Below are 19,997 nucleotides of genomic sequence, written 5' to 3' on the forward strand. Positions count from 1 at the left end.
TCACACAGAGTTAAAAACGAAAACAAAAAAGGACTGAGTACTACTGAAAATCACTTAATAGAATGTAGAATCTAATTGTACAGCAGTACATTTCTAGACTGTAGGAAATAGTGAGATTTTTATTGTTCTGTTATATGGTGTATTTAAAAATTAATAATACGTTACAGTAATTTCTTGCATTATACCTCCCACATATCATCCAGTTAATTACTAATACTTTCATTAGCCTGAGTTTTATCTTCCTCTTAATGATATTGCTGTGAATAGTGCCAATCAGTATATTTTACAGTGCTTTAATGAATTCAGCCAAACAAATCAAGAGTTAATAATATAAAAGGAAACTTTGTATAAACCCTCATTTTACTAGTACTAAAAAGCTAATCAGTTTATTTAGAACACCCCAAGTACAGAGATCATTTAAAAGCAGCATTATATGCATACCTAGAAACAGGCTATTAAGTTATCTTCACAATGATAATGGTCAGAATATTGATAAATGCTGTAAAATGTTTATTTAGTTTATTTAGTCTTTATTTACATATATTTAAAGGGTGTCATTACCCCAAAAAGAGTTCATGCAAATTGATTTTCTTTATTTAGTAACACAATCTTTGTAATTTTATAATTTGGTTTGACACCTCTCCTTCCTACTCTTTAGCAATCTTCACCGGGCTACACCAGGCTTATCTACAAACACAGCTGCCTCTGTGCATTTGCTAGAATTCATCTCCTCAACCGTCAGCTCATTGTCTCATTGATTGACAGCTCCAGAGATATACAAGTGTTAGGAGTAAGAACTCAAGGCATACATTCACTGACGGAGCTAACTGTATATACACCATCAAGCTACAGTAGTACGTGCCTAGTATGAGCCCAATTTAGCAGAATAAATTAAATTTGGTCTACTAAAAAAAAAAGTACAGTAGGCTGTGGAAGGACTGATGCATGATTTGGTAAATTTGGGCATTGGTCCAATTTGACCCGACAATCCATTTGAGTGAGATATGGAGAATGCAGAATTAATACTGCTGATTCACACTGCTTGATATGTGATAGTGTTGATGCTTTATAAATATGTTCTATGGGTAAGGCAGTCCTTTGATAACAAGCCTCCAAGAAGAATGTTGCAGTCCCTACATTTTCCTTCCAGAGTACATGATGCTTGTTAGTAAAAAAACACAGCAGAGGACTGATGCAGGCTGAATACTAACAAAAACATATTTACAGGTATTTCTTTCAAAATGTCTGCCACCCCACACACACACACATTGTATTTTTGAATGGATGGACAGGGGCACGTGATTGCACAGTTTCTAATTTAGCATGTTTTCACTCACGATGCCTTGGGCAACCTTAAACCGAAATATGACCCTCACCCCCCTGGCAATAAGTATCTCTTTCCAGAAAGCGTTACATAACTACATTTCACTAAAACCCTTCTTCTAGCTGCCATAGAAATAAATAAACCACTGTACTTCTCACTATGCCAAAACACATGAGATTAAATTATCTGCACAGAACAGTCCCAGAGAGATCCGTGTGCAATTTATAATAAGAGTTATTTAACATGTACTGTAACCTCAGGAATGTACATCTGATCTAAAGTCAAACAGGACTGGCTGACCTGAACAAAAACACTCTAATGGTATTTCAACTGCAAAACAAAATCCACATATTTTATATTCATATAGACCAATTATAATGGACTGAAAGACTAGAGAACCTGACTATTTTATCATTCAGTCATAAAATAAAATATCACTCCAATGCTTAATTCCAGCACTTTGACTACATATATTAAAGTGAATATATTTCATTTTTTTAAAAAGATCTAGTTTTATTAAAAAAAACTTCATCAAGGCATAGACGCTAAGAAAAAAAATAAGATGATGTTAAAGGAAGAACGTTATTTTATGTGTCTCGTAGCATATTGTTGATCCATGTGATTAGTTATCTGTTTTCATTATACAAAAAAAGGGTATGAAATAAAGCGTTTACGCTGTTATGCTTCATTGATGTCAGGCAGGGGAGCATGAAAATCTTTGTGAGGATAGGTAATTGATGTGTAAATCAGTGCGGAATCACTCTGTAATAGAAATGGTCCCTATGAAAATAAGCTTCAGATCCCCACTACAGAGAGGACAGCCATCAGTGGGGACATGGAACAAAGATAAGGCTTATTTATAAAAAGGGAAAAAAAAGAGATAATAACAGGCAATTTACACAATTTTCTATTTCAATAGCCGAATGCTGTCAGAAATATTTACAAGAGTCTTTTAGATCCCAATATTCAGTTATTTGGTCTGGAATTTGTCACTTGTTTTTTTTTGTTTTATTAAAATTCTTAGGGACATTGTTATTAGAGATGTTTTTAAAGTGTATGAAAAGAACGTATTCATCTTTTGAAAGCAGACACATGTAAATGACATCAATGATTGTAATTTGGTTAACAATGTGTTTTCAAGGTGCATTTAAATCACTATTATAATCCCCTTGTCATGTCGCATTTTGCCAACGAGGAGCAGAAACATAATGACTGCAAAATGCAGCATGACAAAAATAAACAGGGAGACAATTGTGGCGTAACTATGCTTCAAATTAAAACAAAGATATACACCATTTTTACTCTCCTAATGGCCCTCAAGCAGACATAAATAGCATAAAATAAACAACTCCAAGAGGACAAGACATGTGTAATGAATGAATTCTGGAAGTGACAAGAAAATATTCATATTACTCTGGAATGGGCTATGGTTATGCCTTATTGAAATGGCATACAATTATGTTTGGCTGGATATCGGTACTATTTAGCTCATGTTCTACAAGTTCTCATTTATTCTTAACAACTTGAACATGTAATTAACTACTGTAGTTGTGTAATATATACATGCCTACTCGTATGAAATGTCCAGGAGTTAATGAATTTTGGGTGGCTCTCATGGAGGCCTGGTAGAGTAGTCAAGTCTCCCAGAGTCTGACAATGGCCGCCCACTACCAGAGTGAAGTGGGTAGTCCGGGCTGCCCATGACATGATTTGCGCTGAATTGCGTCATTGTGGCCACGCCTCCATTTTACAATGTTGGTAATTATAAAAGAGGGGGATGGGCCATGATGACATGATTGCAGTGTCACATCCCCAGCACAGTCCATTTCTGCAGCACCATGCCTCCCAACCATAGAGGGCAGAATAGAAATTGTCAAGTATAGTTTAATGTCATTGGCAAATTTATTACTGTACAGAGTTTAAGTGCAGCTTTCACCTATATGTAGTGGATTCAGCCATTTACAAGCTGGTACAAGACATACTTCCCTACTCTCCTGGATTCTGTGAGTGGTACCCGGTATCTTGGGTAGTCCCCCACAGCCACAGAAGAGTGGGCAGCCCTCCCGAATTTTGGCCACTTCCTAGTGAAGTGGACTGAACAGGGAAATAAATACTGACAAACCATGGTACTGACGGAGGGTGCGGGATCTGTGACGTGATTATATGCTAATCGCATCATTTTAGCCCCATCCCTATCCGAATACGGGGCCTAATGATGTTATTAGCCTGGTCCCTCTCTCTGTCACCGCCCACCTGCTTCTCCTCTCCCGAAGAGAAGATTACTAATGTAGGCAAGTGTCAATAAAAAGCAGTCTCTCACCAGGAAGCAGTAACATTACTGAGATACAGGGGGAAAAACAGTATTTACATCATGAGTGCCACCAATATAGTCATGTACTTATTATTTATTAGGCAGATATATCAGGATAATAGCAGTGTACATATAATTTAGGAACTTATGTGAGACTTGAAAATAAACAAGTAGTGCATTACAGTGCTGATCAATGTTTTGGGGTAGAGCATCTAGGCAGGCCCATGGCAGTGGTGTGTGTTGAAGCAGCTAAGGGGTCAATTAATTAAAAATGTGTGTAAATGAAATGCTTCTTGTGCCAAAACAGATTCATCAGTTCATGACTTCTTTTGGAGCTACAATGAAAACCATGCTGCTATTCAAGGTTTTACTCCTTAATTGCAGCTCAATGCAGCTGGCAATGAGTTACTTTGTTGAGCTTTAACCCAAAGAAGATCTTGTGAAGCCTCTTTGCCTTCACATGTCCCCCCATAGAAAGGAAAACTGTAACACCATCTCAAGAAACTGTGGTACGCTCTTGTTTCCATAGCTGTGTGCCTTTCTTCACTATTATTATAACTGCCATAATCAGAGCTAGGATGGCTGTTCCCCATATTTGTTGCTAGCAGCTACCCCTAAGTAGGCTTTAGAGATAACCAAAGAACAGAGATAGCAGCAGCAAAGACAGTTGAGTTCACTGGGCCCGGCATCTCAAATGAGATGATATTCGGTGACTCTTCTAAACAACCTTGTCCTTGGTGTGAAAACAGTGATTGGCACGACCAAGTTATGCTGGGTACACACTATGCAATATATCTTTCTTACAGAAGATGAAAAATATATATTGTACACTCGACATGTCTGTGAACTGCATCATTCTCGTCAGTCCTGCAGCATGGGAGATGCAGGACAAGCAACCAACTGACCAATATGCCGGACACAGGAACCTACAACATTGACATCACAACTAGGACAGGCATATTTAAATGCCTGCCCAGTTGTTATGTCTGGTCGGACATATCACACAGTCTGTCGGTAAGTATATATGCCAATCAGAATCAGCCGCTTGGTTGGCAGGTCTGTTGTTAATGTGTGTAACCAGCTGTATTTCACCATTCTTCACAAATCTGTAACCATTATACACTTGTAGGAAGAAGATAAGTGGGATGTAGAGCTGATCCATAGTGCAGCCATCACTATCTGCCATCAGCATCTGCATACGTATACCTATTCCTCAATAGCAAAAAGATTAAAGAAAAGTTGAAAAGCATTAGATTCATGTACATATTATTATGCAAAACTGTATATACAGTATCTTGGAAAATTAGTATAATATGATTATTCTGTAATTCTTTTTAACTGTGCAATCAAGGAGGAATGCACAGAAACCTATGAGGTCAGAACTCACATTGATCGAACTAGGCAGGCAAACCATTAGTGTACATCAGTAAGTTAGGTACATATATCTGAATTAAAGTTACTTGCCAAGATTAATCATTTTGTATTCTTCAGATGAGAGCGGAAATCTCCATATCGATTTCAGAGTTCTTGAATAAACGTCTGGAGACCAACATAAGATAGGTCCATGTCTAGTCAGACATAAAGGCTCTAGACCAATATTATATAAACTTTAGAGAGAGAAAGGCAGACAGAGAGAGAGAAATAGATAGACAGATTGACATAGATAGATAGATAGATAGATAGATAGATAGATAGAACTCTAAAGTTTACATTATTAAATTCTTTTAGCAAATTGTATTTATTTAATAGTATGTTAGAGCAGCTCGGAACAAAACAGTTTGTACTGGTTTCGGTACAAATAATCTATAGTCAAGTCTTTATCTTTTACTAAGGGAATTTTTATCCTGATCCCCATGAACTGTGCTCTTTATAGATCTGACTTTTATTCCCTGACATTATCAACTTTAATGACAACTATATTCAATGCAGTGCACATAAACTCTTTGCAAGATTATAACAATGTCTGAATCCCATTAGCAGCACCTTCTGTCTCAATAAGACATAATATACATTTTCCAATGCCCCACTAATGGTCTTCGAAGCGTCCGCATTTGATCCTTTGTCAAGACACTATCACACACAGAACAGAGAACAAAGAAGACTTGTCACTTACACTCTCTGAAAAGGATTAAAGCTTTGATTTTTTTTTTACATTTTTGGACATTCTAACAGTTCCATTTTATAACTATCAATAATTATATGATACTTAAAAAATAACAAAAAATATTCAGCTTTCCACTGCCGACCAATGTACAAACTTTATACAAATTTTACTTTTTCCCGCTGATTAAGGCACATTTTCTTAAAAGACAATATTAAATGCAGGAGCCATTAGTGATGGTTTAGACATAGGCAGTGTTCCAAAAATAACCTTTTCCTTTTATTTAAGGACAAACGTTTCACATCTGTAGTAAATTGTGTATCATGTGACTTACAGCTATGGTATTGTATTACTATATAGAGAACTGTTTATTCCTGGCACTGATTATAAAACACATTCCATTAAGATATATGAAACACCCTTGGAAAGGAAATATCAATGGGATAACGGAATTTACTAACAGATTATATACTTCATTATGAATCAAACTCAAGTTTATTTTAATATTTTTTTGCATTTTGCTTCTGCACTGATATGCCTTTTGTAAAAAATCTATTGTAACGTCATATGGAAGACTCATACATTTATACACAAATTAAGCCTAGATACTCTACATAAATTAGGTCACTACTTTTTTTGGACATATAAAAGAGCAGTACATATAAAGAAATAGTATTACCACACTGAGGGCGGGATGTAGTAAGCATTGCATCTGCGATGTGGTACATCCCGCCACTTACTGCATAGATATTAATTACAGGTGGCTGGCCACACCCCTTAAGCTTGGGCCCCTACCACTGTACTCCCTGGTGGGCCCTTCATGCTCCAAGCCAACTGTGGATCCCGGTAAGTATTTTCACCCTACCCCTAATAACGCAGTCTAACCCTAACCATCCTCTCCCATAGCCTAACAGTAACCGCCACACCGCGCATCCTAACCCTAACCTCCCCCACACCCACATCCTAACCCTCCCTTAGTGCCTAACACTAACCCTCCATACTTACCTCCGATATCCGTTGGGATCCCGCTATCTGCCTTCTGTCGGGATCCTGACTGCAGTAATTTTAAGTGCATCTCATTGCCAGCCCACCAAAAAAACTAAACAACAGGCTATAGTCATCAGTGTGCTCAACAAATATTCTTAACCATGCTTTGCAAATAGAAGCATCACAGAATAACCCTGATGAAGGCTATGGTGGAAAACTGCTATATTATTTAGTAATGGGTATGTTTAACAAAAGGGTACTGTTGCAGGTATCAAAAATATCTTCGGCGGTCACTTTGTCTTTACGTAAGCAGTCCTAATAGCTTTCCATGTGGAGTGAGAAAATGACCTGTTTTCCTAACCACGAAAATGCTAGCTTTGTGGATCTAGCAGTCAGCAGCTAATGACATATTTAAATGGTGTTAGCTATTGAATTCTATAAGCAATCTTTTCTGCAACTTTTTTGCTGGAGAGGCATCGTCTGATCCTTGCCCGGCAGGCTATATTTGCATGCAATGTAGGTATTGTAGATTGGTTCAAATGTGGCAGTAAAATGATAACTTAAACATTTAACTGACAATTTCTCCCTTCAAAACCGTACATAACATTGTTTTTATTTACATTTTTTATTTAATAGAGTTTAAAAGGTATTTTTAAAAAATATTTAAATATGATATTATATACATCTGCAGAACAGATCTCCTTGTCAAACACTAAGGGACACAGAGGGGCGGCACGGTCACATGTCATCTGACCATGCCAGGTAAGTGTTTAATCTACTTTTCATTTTATAATGGGACCAACTCTTATCAGAGCCACATTCCCAAAAAGAGGGTTTTATTTAATTGGCAATAAATATATTTTGTTATTACTGTGATATGTGATGCAAAAAAAAAAAAAGACAGTTTATGGCAGTGGTTCCCAAACTTTTTTGAATCACAGCACCCTAAAGTATCAGATTTTTATTTCACGAAACCCCTAGATCAAAAGTTTCTTATTCAGAATTTAGGATAGAGATATTAAATTAAGTAAATTGTGTTTATATGTCATCCTTAGGTTAAGTTATGTGGTGAGGGATAAGATTTGCTTCTGATTATCCACATATTTTATGATTAGCTGCCACCAACACTGGTTTTGCCTATTACATTGACCATTACTCATTTAAATTGGTCCTGGACTACCAATCCAAGGCATCCCTAAAAGTATAATATAGAAGTGGATGAAATCCTATCGCGCCCTCTGGATTGCTGCAATGGGTCTGTAGAAGGAGATGTCACACAATCTCCAATACAATAGAAGCAAGAAAAGGGTTATCTACTACCTTAATGCGCTATCCAACACAATACATAACATCAGCAAGACTACAATATCACAAATGGTGGATCATGAAATGTTTCCAAAATGATATTTCTACAGTCCTGGTGATATATAGTTCAATATGATGAAAATGTCAAGACGAATATTCTTGAAAGCAGAAAAAGCGGGGGAGGGTTTTCACAGGGTACACACCGTACTCACGTAGATGTGGGTTGTTCAAAAACTCATAAAGGTTTCTTTCTCCAGTGGAAATTTTTATTGGATGTCCTTGAGATGGAACCTCTTTGTATCAGTGTTCGATTTCCCGTATGGACCCGGAAATAAAACAGTAGAGATACTGATAGTGTAGTAGGTTTCAACAAATATCATGACAATCGATTATATTTATAACTGGAAGCTATAATAGCAGGTAGAGGATTCTCCAACGTACCCAACTTACATAGGTGCGTGTATGAATCCCCATATAAAGGTATCTTTCAACAGATCAGTAAGGTATGAAGAATATCTCTTAAAAGGCGTACCCGACTCACGTTTGGGAAGAGTAGATGATGCTCATAAAGGTATCTTTCAGGTGTTTCTCCTTAGTAGATAGTTGGAGGTCCCGAGCCTGTAGATGATCTTTCTCTGGTGGTCTCCTCCTGATTGGTTCGTGTCGTCCTCCCAAAAGAAAAAACCAGGGGCCAAACCCCAAATGAAGATCAAAAAAAGGGGGAGACTTCAAAAAATGTTGAAGGGTATTTATTATTAAAAAACAAAGCACAATATCATGTGTGTTGAAGGTACAAATGAAAAAATGGGGGGCAGATGGAATCAAGTAAAACAGAACGTGGGTGGTGGTGAGGTCCGGACTTACACACTCCCAGGAACTGAACCCCCAAGAAAACAGGTGTCCTTCAGTTAAAACCAACGCGTTTCGACAATAAGTCTTTATCAAGGTAAGTATCCCTAGTGTGGTTTATCCATATATACCTAAAAACCTTAATCCATCCCCTTAGGAGGTGGGGAGGGGAGGTCCGTTTCAATTAAGGATAAAAGTGTCCCTTATATTGGAAAAACACCTTTAAAATCCTAATACCCGAACAGTGTAGATAATATATTCTAAATTATATATAAATTGGTGGTAATAGTTTGGGCCAGAATGTTAAAAACATATAATTAGTGGTTTGCGTTCCAACCCTTTGGAACGCAAACCAAACCCGGCGGATGTCCGGTCTTGACCTTATAAGGTCCCGGAAGTGGCCGGATATCAAGGGGGTGAATAAATTATTCTAAGCAGGAAGAAACCTGCATTGCGGATCTGACGTGTGCATAATGGACGGAGACGCGTGAGGGACATGTTCCGTGTTCCCCCCGCGTGTCCCGTCTGATTGACGTAAGTGCACGGCGGAGCGGGGTGACGTGTGCGTTCCACAGTCCCGGAACAACGGGAGTGTTGCGTTCCACACCTGCTTAATGAAAGAGAGCCACATTGCGTTCTCTCAGAGATCCTCTGTAGGTGGCAAACAAAGAGAGTGATATTCCTAATCTTTTGAGAGAGTTATATATGTCAAGAAAAGATAATTTAAAAAATAATTTAAAAAATAAAAATAAGAAAAAGTGAAATGAAATACGATAAAATAAAATAAAATAAAATAAAAGAATTAAAAATGGATAAAATATATATCAAGAAACTGTCTTCTGTTTCCTTTTAAAAATGATATAAGCTGAATTTCTACGAGGATTTTAGGGGGAAGAAGAAGAAGACATAGTGGTCCCTTTGGAGTATAAACTCATATTTTAAAGGAACCATTTAGTTTCAAAGTCTAGATTAAGACCTTTTGGGACTAATGTCCCTAAATTAAAAATGGCTTGCATTTCTTTCCGTGCTAGTCTTTCCTCCGAGTCATTTTTCCTCCAGTTGTTTTGAATGACATGAATCCCACAAAAAGAAACCAGGTGGGTGATGTTACATTCATGGTCGTTTTTAAAATGAGCTGACACACCATGAGTGATTAGTCCTTTTCTGATGTTCCTCAGATGCTCACTAGTTCTTTCTTTTAGTTTTCGAGTTGTACGGCCTACATACTGTTTTTTACATATACACTCCAGTAAGTAGACCACATTTTTACTGTCACAGGTGATAAAGTCTCTGATAGGGAATTCTTTTTGATTCGAGGTGGATTTATATTTAGTAATTGCTGAGTTGGTTCCCTTGCAGTTCCTGCACATTTGGCAAGAGCCACATCGGTAGAAGCCTTTTGATTTAATAGGGTTTCTCTTCTTCCCAGTGTCCAACATACTGACAACTACCTTGGATCGAATATTGTCAGCTTTTCGGTAGACGAATCTTGGTTTCTTCGTGATGTATTCTCGCAGGATAGAGTCCTGCAGTAACACATTCCAATGTTTCTTTATAATGTGTTCAAGATCTTTGTACTGACTATTATATTTGGTGATAAAGGTGATTCCAGGTTTTTCTTTTTCAGATTTTGTCTTCTTATTTGTTGGTGCTTCCGTGTTATTATTTGTAATGATCGTATCGGGATTTATGATAATCATCTCTTCCCTGTTGGTTTTTTCATAATATGCAAAAGGTTCTTCTATCTTGTCCTCTTTATAACCTTATAACCGAGTTACAATCAGTCGGTTTTACATAGGTCTTGGTCTCCATTTTTCCTTCTTTTTTTTTTTTTCTTTTGTTCATGGCCTATTGGGAGGAGAACTCCGTATATAGGGGCCATGACATGGGGGCAAGCCTGGTGCTATGGGTCAGATATATTGATGACGTCTTCTTTATCTGGAAAGGGGACTCCAACTCGTTGGACGTTTTTTGTGAACATCTAAACGCAAATGATAAAAATATCCAACTTACCTTCGTTCGGAGTCAAGAACAGATTAACTTCTTGGACTTGACCATTTTTGTTAAAGAAGGAAAAATGGAGACCAAGACCTATGTAAAACCGACTGATTGTAACTCGTTTATACCGTTTTCCAGTAACCATCATCCCAATTGGTTAACTTCGGTCCCAAAAAGTCAATTTTACAGAATAAGAAAAAATTGTTCCAGAATTGAAGACTATGAAACACAAGGATTAAAACTCAAGAAACAATTTCTCCATAAAGGTTATAAAGAGGACAAGATAGAAGAACCTTTTGCATATTATGAAAAAACCAACAGGGAAGAGATGATTATCATAAATCCCGATACGATCATTACAAATAATAACACGGAAGCACCAACAAATAAGAAGACAAAATCTGAAAAAGAAAAACCTGGAATCACCTTTATCACCAAATATAATAGTCAGTACAAAGATCTTGAACACATTATAAAGAAACATTGGAATGTGTTACTGCAGGACTCTATCCTGCGAGAATACATCACGAAGAAACCAAGATTCGTCTACCGAAAAGCTGACAATATTCGATCCAAGGTAGTTGTCAGTATGTTGGACACTGGGAAGAAGAGAAACCCTATTAAATCAAAAGGCTTCTACCGATGTGGCTCTTGCCAAATGTGCAGGAACTGCAAGGGAACCAACTCAGCAATTACTAAATATAAATCCACCTCGAATCAAAAAGAATTCCCTATCAGAGACTTTATCACCTGTGACAGTAAAAATGTGGTCTACTTACTGGAGTGTATATGTAAAAAACAGTATGTAGGCCGTACAACTCGAAAACTAAAAGAAAGAACTAGTGAGCATCTGAGGAACATCAGAAAAGGACTAATCACTCATGGTGTGTCAGCTCATTTTAAAAACGACCATGAATGTAACATCACCCACCTGGTTTCTTTTTGTGGGATTCATGTCATTCAAAACAACTGGAGGAAAAATGACTCGGAGGAAAGACTAGCACGGAAAGAAATGCAAGCCATTTTTAATTTAGGGACATTAGTCCCAAAAGGTCTTAATCTAGACTTTGAAACTAAATGGTTCCTTTAAAATATGAGTTTATACTCCAAAGGGACCACTATGTCTTCTTCTTCTTCCCCCTAAAATCCTCGTAGAAATTCAGCTTATATCATTTTTAAAAGGAAACAGAAGACAGTTTCTTGATATATATTTTATCCATTTTTAATTCTTTTATTTTATTTTATTTTATTTTATCGTATTTCATTTCACTTTTTCTTATTTTTATTTTTTAAATTATTTTTTAAATTATCTTTTCTTGACATATATAACTCTCTCAAAAGATTAGGAATATCACTCTCTTTGTTTGCCACCTACAGAGGATCTCTGAGAGAACGCAATGTGGCTCTCTTTCATTAAGCAGGTGTGGAACGCAACACTCCCGTTGTTCCGGGACTGTGGAACGCACACGTCACCCCGCTCCGCCGTGCACTTACGTCAATCAGACGGGACACGCGGGGGGAACACGGAACATGTCCCTCACGCGTCTCCGTCCATTATGCACACGTCAGATCCGCAATGCAGGTTTCTTCCTGCTTAGAATAATTTATTCACCCCCTTGATATCCGGCCACTTCCGGGACCTTATAAGGTCAAGACCGGACATCCGCCGGGTTTGGTTTGCGTTTCAAAGGGTTGGAACGCAAACCACTAATTATATGTTTTTAACATTCTGGCCCAAACTATTACCACCAATTTATATATAATTTAGAATATATTATCTACACTGTTCGGGTATTAGGATTTTAAAGGTGTTTTTCCAATATAAGGGACACTTTTATCCTTAATTGAAACGGACCTCCCCTCCCCACCTCCTAAGGGGATGGATTAAGGTTTTTAGGTATATATGGATAAACCACACTAGGGATACTTACCTTGATAAAGACTTATTGTCGAAACGCGTTGGTTTTAACTGAAGGACACCTGTTTTCTTGGGGGTTCAGTTCCTGGGAGTGTGTAAGTCCGGACCTCACCACCACCCACGTTCTGTTTTACTTGATTCCATCTGCCCCCCATTTTTTCATTTGTACCTTCAACACACATGATATTGTGCTTTGTTTTTTAATAATAAATACCCTTCAACATTTTTTGAAGTCTCCCCCTTTTTTTTTGATCTTCATTTGGGGTTTGGCCCCTGGTTTTTTCTTTTGGGAGGACGACACGAACCAATCAGGAGGAGACCACCAGAGAAAGATCATCTACAGGCTCGGGACCTCCAACTATCTACTAAGGAGAAACACCTGAAAGATACCTTTATGAGCATCATCTACTCTTCCCAAACGTGAGTCGGGTACGCCTTTTAAGAGATATTCTTCATACCTTACTGATCTGTTGAAAGATACCTTTATATGGGGATTCATACACGCACCTATGTAAGTTGGGTACGTTGGAGAATCCTCTACCTGCTATTATAGCTTCCAGTTATAAATATAATCGATTGTCATGATATTTGTTGAAACCTACTACACTATCAGTATCTCTACTGTTTTATTTCCGGGTCCATACGGGAAATCGAACACTGATACAAAGAGGTTCCATCTCAAGGACATCCAATAAAAATTTCCACTGGAGAAAGAAACCTTTATGAGTTTTTGAACAACCCACATCTACGTGAGTACGGTGTGTACCCTGTGAAAACCCTCCCCCGCTTTTTCTGCTTTCAAGAATATTCGTCTTGACATTTTCATCCCTAAAAGTGTCCTGAGGCACTCCAGGGAGCCACGGCACAGTTTGAGAACCACTGGTTTACGGGGTCCAGTGTCACCAGTGATAATTAGGCCCCTTAATCTGTAGCTTGTTAAAACGGACGTTGAGAAGGTATGCATTCATGTGACCAACGCCGGAATCCCACCACTCAGGAGACTGGCACCGGAACATTGACAGCTGACATCCTGAAGGTAAGTATCAGGGTACAGGTTAGGGTTAGTACCTGTAGGGGGGAGGGTCAGGGTTATGCACTAGGGGAGGTTAGGGTTAGGCACTAGGGGGGTGGGGGGGGGTGGTAAGCCAAAGCTGAATCCCCGAGGGTTAGCCGCAGCCACCACCCCTGGAGGGTTAGCCACAGCTGTCACCCACAGAGGGTTAGGGTAGGGGAGCATTAATACATACCTCCCAACTGTCACGATTTTCATGAGACAGCTATTTTTTTGGGGACTGTCCTGCTGTCCCACCCACGGGCAGCACAGTCCCATGGTGGCAGTGGGGGGGGAGCAGTTGGCAGGCTCCTGTCACTCGCTGCTCTGCATCGGTGAATAGACACTGTGCGCATGCACACAGCGTCTATTCACTGGCGACAGAGGGACTGGGGGCATCACAGCAGCTCATAGAGCATTGGGCGTGCCCCCTAAATGTCGAAAACAGGGGGAGTAGCTCGTGATCACGGTTCTCCTGCAAAGCCACACCCATTTTCATAGGCCACACCCCCTTTGGTCGCATGCAGCTCCACAACGTGTGGGAGTCCTGCTTTGGGAGCAGCTGATGTTGGGCGGTATGATTCATATACTTACCCTGTCCGGTGTCGGGATCTTCAGTGTCAGGATGCCGCTGTTGGTCATGTGACATATCAAACCATTGAGAAGTTATATAAACACAGTTGGTAAATCTATGTTACTCAATTATAAAAACAAATTTATTTTATTATTTATTAACAGTGTCTTATATAGCACAGCATATTTCGTTGCGTTTTACATTTGGAACAACAGTAATAGAACAAAACTGGGTAATAACAGACAGACAAAGATGTAGTGAGGCGCTGCTTGCAGGCTTACAATCTATAGGGAAATAAGCATTGATACACAAGCATAGGTGCTATCTGTATATTATATTCTGTATATTATCTTTTTTTTTTGTTACTGATAATTTGACTAACATATTGTTATTATGTCTTGAAAGACTACATATAAAAGGCTATATTTTATTGTACTGAACTGTATACACAAGTGTTATGCACCATGTATCAAGTAATCCAGCGTATCAAAGACTCTTCAGCAAAGCAGTAATCAAAGTACAGTATGACAGGAAAACTCAAAGGACAATTGGTCTCTTGTGTCATTGATTTACAATGGATGTAACTGTGCAAACAATCAATATTACAGGGTGATTGTTTACATCTCAAATAGAAAGTGCTGATATGCTGCCAGTTCATTTCATCACTTGTAATGTTTGATAGTTGCGTGAATAATCACACTGTGTTACTCTGACACTCAAGACCAATGTCTGACATAACATTCTCCCCACTTAATTACAGCACAGTGAGTTCTGCCAAGGGTAAGTAAACCTAGACTTGAAACTTTAGAGATGGGCTGGGGGAAAAAAAAAAAGGACAGTCAATCAATTTTACTTACTGGCAACAGGAAAATAAGTTGGACAAAGAGAAATCTGCTTTGTACAGTAGCTTCATTGCTTGCTGAAAAAGGATGATGCTTGGTGGGAGTCCTAACTATTTAAAGATCAGTATATTGATACATCCAGCTTGATTATATCACTATTTGCATTATAAAGCATTACTATATAAAGTTATGCATGGGCCCCCGTTTATTGGATTTGGTTCTAATTCATCTTCATGCTTTGGTTTTGGCAAAAACACCCTCCAGTGATTTAGTTCAGTGGTTCAGCTCAAAATTTATTTTAAAAAATTGCTAATCATTCATAAAAATTTATAAAAACCAATAAAAACAGCTAAAATCGTGTAATTTTTGCAATCCAAACCCCCAAATTAGGACTTAAAATTCGAATTCCAAACTACGAGAAGATCTGAACCAAGACTCGGTTCAGCTTGAACCGGGTCTTGATTTGGGTGTATTCGGATTTCTTGATAACCAAACCGCATATCTCTACTACAATACTTCTCTGCAAGAACGTCCGCGGTTGAATTCAATATATATTATATATGAGCATGTATATTATCTATCTATTGGTAAATAAATTGGGTGTTTTATGAAGTCGTCATTCATACTGTTGATATTTAGAATGTTGATACGTCATAAGGTCGACATGGAAATAAGGTCAACAAGCACTACTGTTTGTCGAGTTGATGCCAGAATGTTTACTTTTTGCATATTTTAGCCTAACCCTAACTCTATTCTTGGAAGCAGCAGTGATAGCTCTGTATGATAATGCAGTAGGAGGCATCTATTTCAAGCATACATCTCCTGCTGCAGTACTGATTCAACCTGCGTCCTAGGATGCAGGCATCATATCACTGACACCCATGGTGCTGCACAAGCCGCCCGTTGCGGAGGCCAGGAAATCTCTGTCCGACAACGGCGATCCCTGGCCTTTTTGTCTGCCCCTAAACAGCGGCACACTACTCTGTTTTCACAAATGGAGGCCATCGCCGCCCCTCTCCTTACCTCCTGTGTTGCAGAACCCGTTTGTGCATGCATAGAACATGTTCTCCGCATGTGCAAATTACCGATAATCTGTACTTTGCGGCACAGGGCACATCTCCAACCACATCTGAATCAAGCCTATCCCTAACAATAACACAAAATACGCCTAACTCTTCTTGTGAGTAAAGATCAACATTTATTACCATGCAGGCAATACAGCTACACTTGTTGCAACTTGCATACAACCCTGAATCAGCCCCTTTATGCACATGATATGTAAAAGGACTTTGCAGTATTTCTTTAACAATACAATCATATGTACTTGCCCACTCCCACGGAAGTTTTGAGAGACTCATAAATTTGGAGGAGTCTCCTGGCTCCTGATAATGTGTCCAAATCCCCTGCATCCCATGGCCAACCAAGAAGCGGGCGGTATGCAGGTGTTCATGGCGTGATTTGCTGTGAATCCCGCCACTGTGACCCCACCCCCTGCATTGCAAAGCTGGGAATTCTGGCAAAATGTCACAGGGAGGAAGCCACGATGACGTGATTTCATTGCTCGACCCCTGTCCCACCCACACAAATGGGAATCCAAGTAAAACCATGACAGCGAATGCGGCTGCTATGATATGCCACACCAGCCACCTGACTCCACCTCTCCTAGACTGAGCAAAGTTGGCAAACATGACAATAATATGTGTATCAGCAAAATGTTCTTATATTTGGAAGGCAAAAACCTAGCTAAACTGCTATACATTTAGATTTTCAGTTAAGTATATTGTTATTGATAGGAATTGTATTCTTCATCAAAATTATAATTGTATGCATCGGTTGTGATACACAAGATAGACATTAAAGATAGACAGTCATTAGGTCGACAGTAAAAGGTCGATAGGGTCAAAAGGTCGACAGTCAAAAGGTCGACAGGGTCAAATGGTCAACAGTTAAAAGGTCTACTGGGTCAAAAGGTCAACAGTCAAACGGCAGAGAGACAAAAGGTCGACAGGGTCAAAAAGGTCTACACACAAAAAATGTGGGTGTTGTTTTGTTTTTTTAAACATTTTTTACCCCAATTTGTTAAAAAGTGCCCCCTTGCGGGCTTACTTCGTTCGCAACGCTATTGGCACGGTGGCTCATTCCGCTTTGCTCACCACAAGGATACTAATGGTGATAGTTTGTGACATGGATAGTCAATTTGATAAAATGCGTCTCCTCGCAGGTTCGCTTTGCTCGCCGCGCTTCGAACTCGGTGGCTCGCTCCGCTTTGCTCGCCACAACGTTACTAGAGGAAATAGTTTGTGACATGGACAGTAAATGCAGCAATAGTTGCCAAAATGTAAAAATATAAATAAACCTTTAAAAAAGTGTTGAACTTTTGACCCTGTCGACCTTTTGATCCTGTCGGCCGTTTGTCGACCTTTTGGCCCTGTCAACCTTTTGACTGTCGACTTTTTAAATGTTGACCTTTTGACCCTGTCGACCTATTGACTGTAGACCTTTTTAGTATAGCTCTATAGACCGGATAGCTGATGCATTTATGCTGTACAAACTCTGATGTTCAACCAAAAGACAAGTGTTTTACACCCTTGGTAAAAGTCATGCATTATTAAGTATATCCGCCTACAGACTCGCATTGTCTGGACTGTACAGGTTCAAAATGAATGCACTAACTTTTTATCAACATACATAACTGAAATTACTGTATATACCCAACTTCAACAGTGGATCTGCCAGAGCAGGTTTCAGCTTGTTACGTGAAGTGCAGCTGGTGACACAAAAACGGAAAGTGTCAGTCTACTCAATGCAAGCAATTGTTCCCATTTTCAGTTACAAATGCATTATATTGTACCCACATTAATCTTTGGAAAGATGTACAGTCAATGCGCTTTGTACTTTGTATTTTGTCTTCAATGTTTTAAGCAACAAGAATACCAAAACAGACAGTATTGACTGGCAGGTTACAATGACACCATGTAAATGTTGTAATCTGTAAATTACGTTGGTATCTGGGAAAGTAAATCCACTCCCAAACAGACGAAGGCAAATTTGTGACTCCCTCCAGTTTGATTGCAGCAGATCCATAAGGAACCATGCTTTTGTGCTGTTATCTCTACAACCTCACCCTATTTTCTCCACGGTGTAATGGAAAATGTGATTTGACAAACCAGTATCCAATCAATACCTGTCCAATTCCTGTGTTCCTGAGCAAACTGGAGGCGTGGCACCCTGTTTGCAACAGATAGTCATAGTGGACGGATGGGCCTTCTACTTCTTTAGTCCATACAATGTAACATTGGGTGTACTGTTCATTAAGAGGGCATCTGAACTGATCCCTAATTCAGATTACCTGTAATTTGATGCACAGGTGCCCATCTGTGGGACTGAACATGTCTGCCCACACTCCAGTTCCACTAGAGCATCCAGAAGTAATTTATGAGCACAGTCCTTGCCCCGAGATTCTGCTAGTCCACTATATGTACATTTTAATAACTCACCCACGTGAGCGTCAACAATCATTCCACGTCCATAAAATTGTGTCTTTTCCATATTATTTCATGAGTGATACATGTCATTAGTCTTTGTTTTTCTATTCTTATATGACCTGACGCCGAGTCACTGGGACTTAGACTAGGTCAGTTCTAAAGATTGATATTAGTAATAGTAAACAAGAGTACACTACCAGATCTTCAGTTCCATTTTTATTTACTCCCACAAATAAAGATGTTTCTGTTTTTGATATGACCTCTTCTGAGTTTTTGTAATCCTGGGTGAGTGCAGCTGTCTTTTTATCTGTTTAAATGCCACTGACAGCGGAGGAGCTTTAGTGATAAGCGTGCAGCGAGGACCGAGGCAGGAAATCCCGTCAAGCCGCCTTCTTTATATACTGCGGTGGCATGTTTTAATGGCCTGAATACAAGTCTGTATCTGGTGCACCTCATCCATTATATAGCACAAGAAGGCCAAACTGTGTACAGTGGCTTAAAACGACAAGAGAACTTCTTTTATAAAAGCTCTGGTTTAACCACAGGATGCTCTATGGATTTAAAAAGGATTACGTTGCATGACAATACACTAGAGCACGGATGAAGGCAATGGAAAGCAACTGTATCTAGTTCAAGTTGTTTTTCCCATTTAATTGTAGTTTGCAAAAATCATTTTGTGCAAAACAAAATAACAAAATGTCTGTTTTTGGTCTCTATATATCCAATAAGCGCAGCATGGTGACCATACCAAGATGTATATTCTTGATCATTACGACTTTGCCCTATTGAGATAAACTATTTCAATATATTCAGATTTAACAAATCTCTTTGGAAATGATAACTTGGAATTAAATATCTGGCAATAAAATAAAATAATGACAATGCTAACTCAGAGCTGAACAGAAAGTATGTAGACACAAGTATTGCTGACCTCATGATACCTACTCCCTTTCCCTGTGTTGCTTTATAAAAAGAATATTGTAGACAATATCCAATATGTCATTCTTTTAAGCGTAGTCTCACTGAGTTATTTATCACAGTCTCAAAAGTGTAACCACCAAGACCTTGAAGAAGTAACTCACACTGAAAAATATACCAGTTGCTGTCTACTCTAGCTTTGTAAAATAAAATACACACACATTTTTTGCTTCTTTTTTTATTTTGCATTGCACAAGATAACAATAAAAAATACTTGCAATAAATAAAACATAAATCACATTACCTCCAATCATAATTTTGTGAGTGGTAAAAT

The 19,997-nt window shown here is 38.7% G+C and overlaps 1 protein-coding gene and 1 long non-coding RNA gene across 7 annotated transcripts in view; one reads left to right on the forward strand and one right to left on the reverse strand.

Annotated features, from left to right (window-relative positions):
* LOC134949054 (uncharacterized) overlaps nucleotides 1-7,486 on the forward strand; it is a 59,199-nt gene extending 51,713 nt beyond the window's left edge. The window contains exon 3 of the long non-coding RNA XR_010183090.1: nucleotides 7,415-7,486. This is a non-coding gene — a long non-coding RNA (uncharacterized LOC134949054). The remainder of the gene's footprint in view (nucleotides 1-7,414) is intronic.
* The window catches only part of AFF2 (ALF transcription elongation factor 2), a 741,379-nt gene that overhangs the window by 509,744 nt on the left and 211,638 nt on the right, over nucleotides 1-19,997 (reverse strand). The gene's annotated exons all lie outside the window — the stretch shown is intronic.

The sequence above is a fragment of the Pseudophryne corroboree genome, chromosome 8 (assembly GCF_028390025.1).
Source record: "Pseudophryne corroboree isolate aPseCor3 chromosome 8, aPseCor3.hap2, whole genome shotgun sequence".
In the NCBI taxonomy this organism is placed as follows: domain Eukaryota; kingdom Metazoa; phylum Chordata; class Amphibia; order Anura; family Myobatrachidae; genus Pseudophryne; species Pseudophryne corroboree.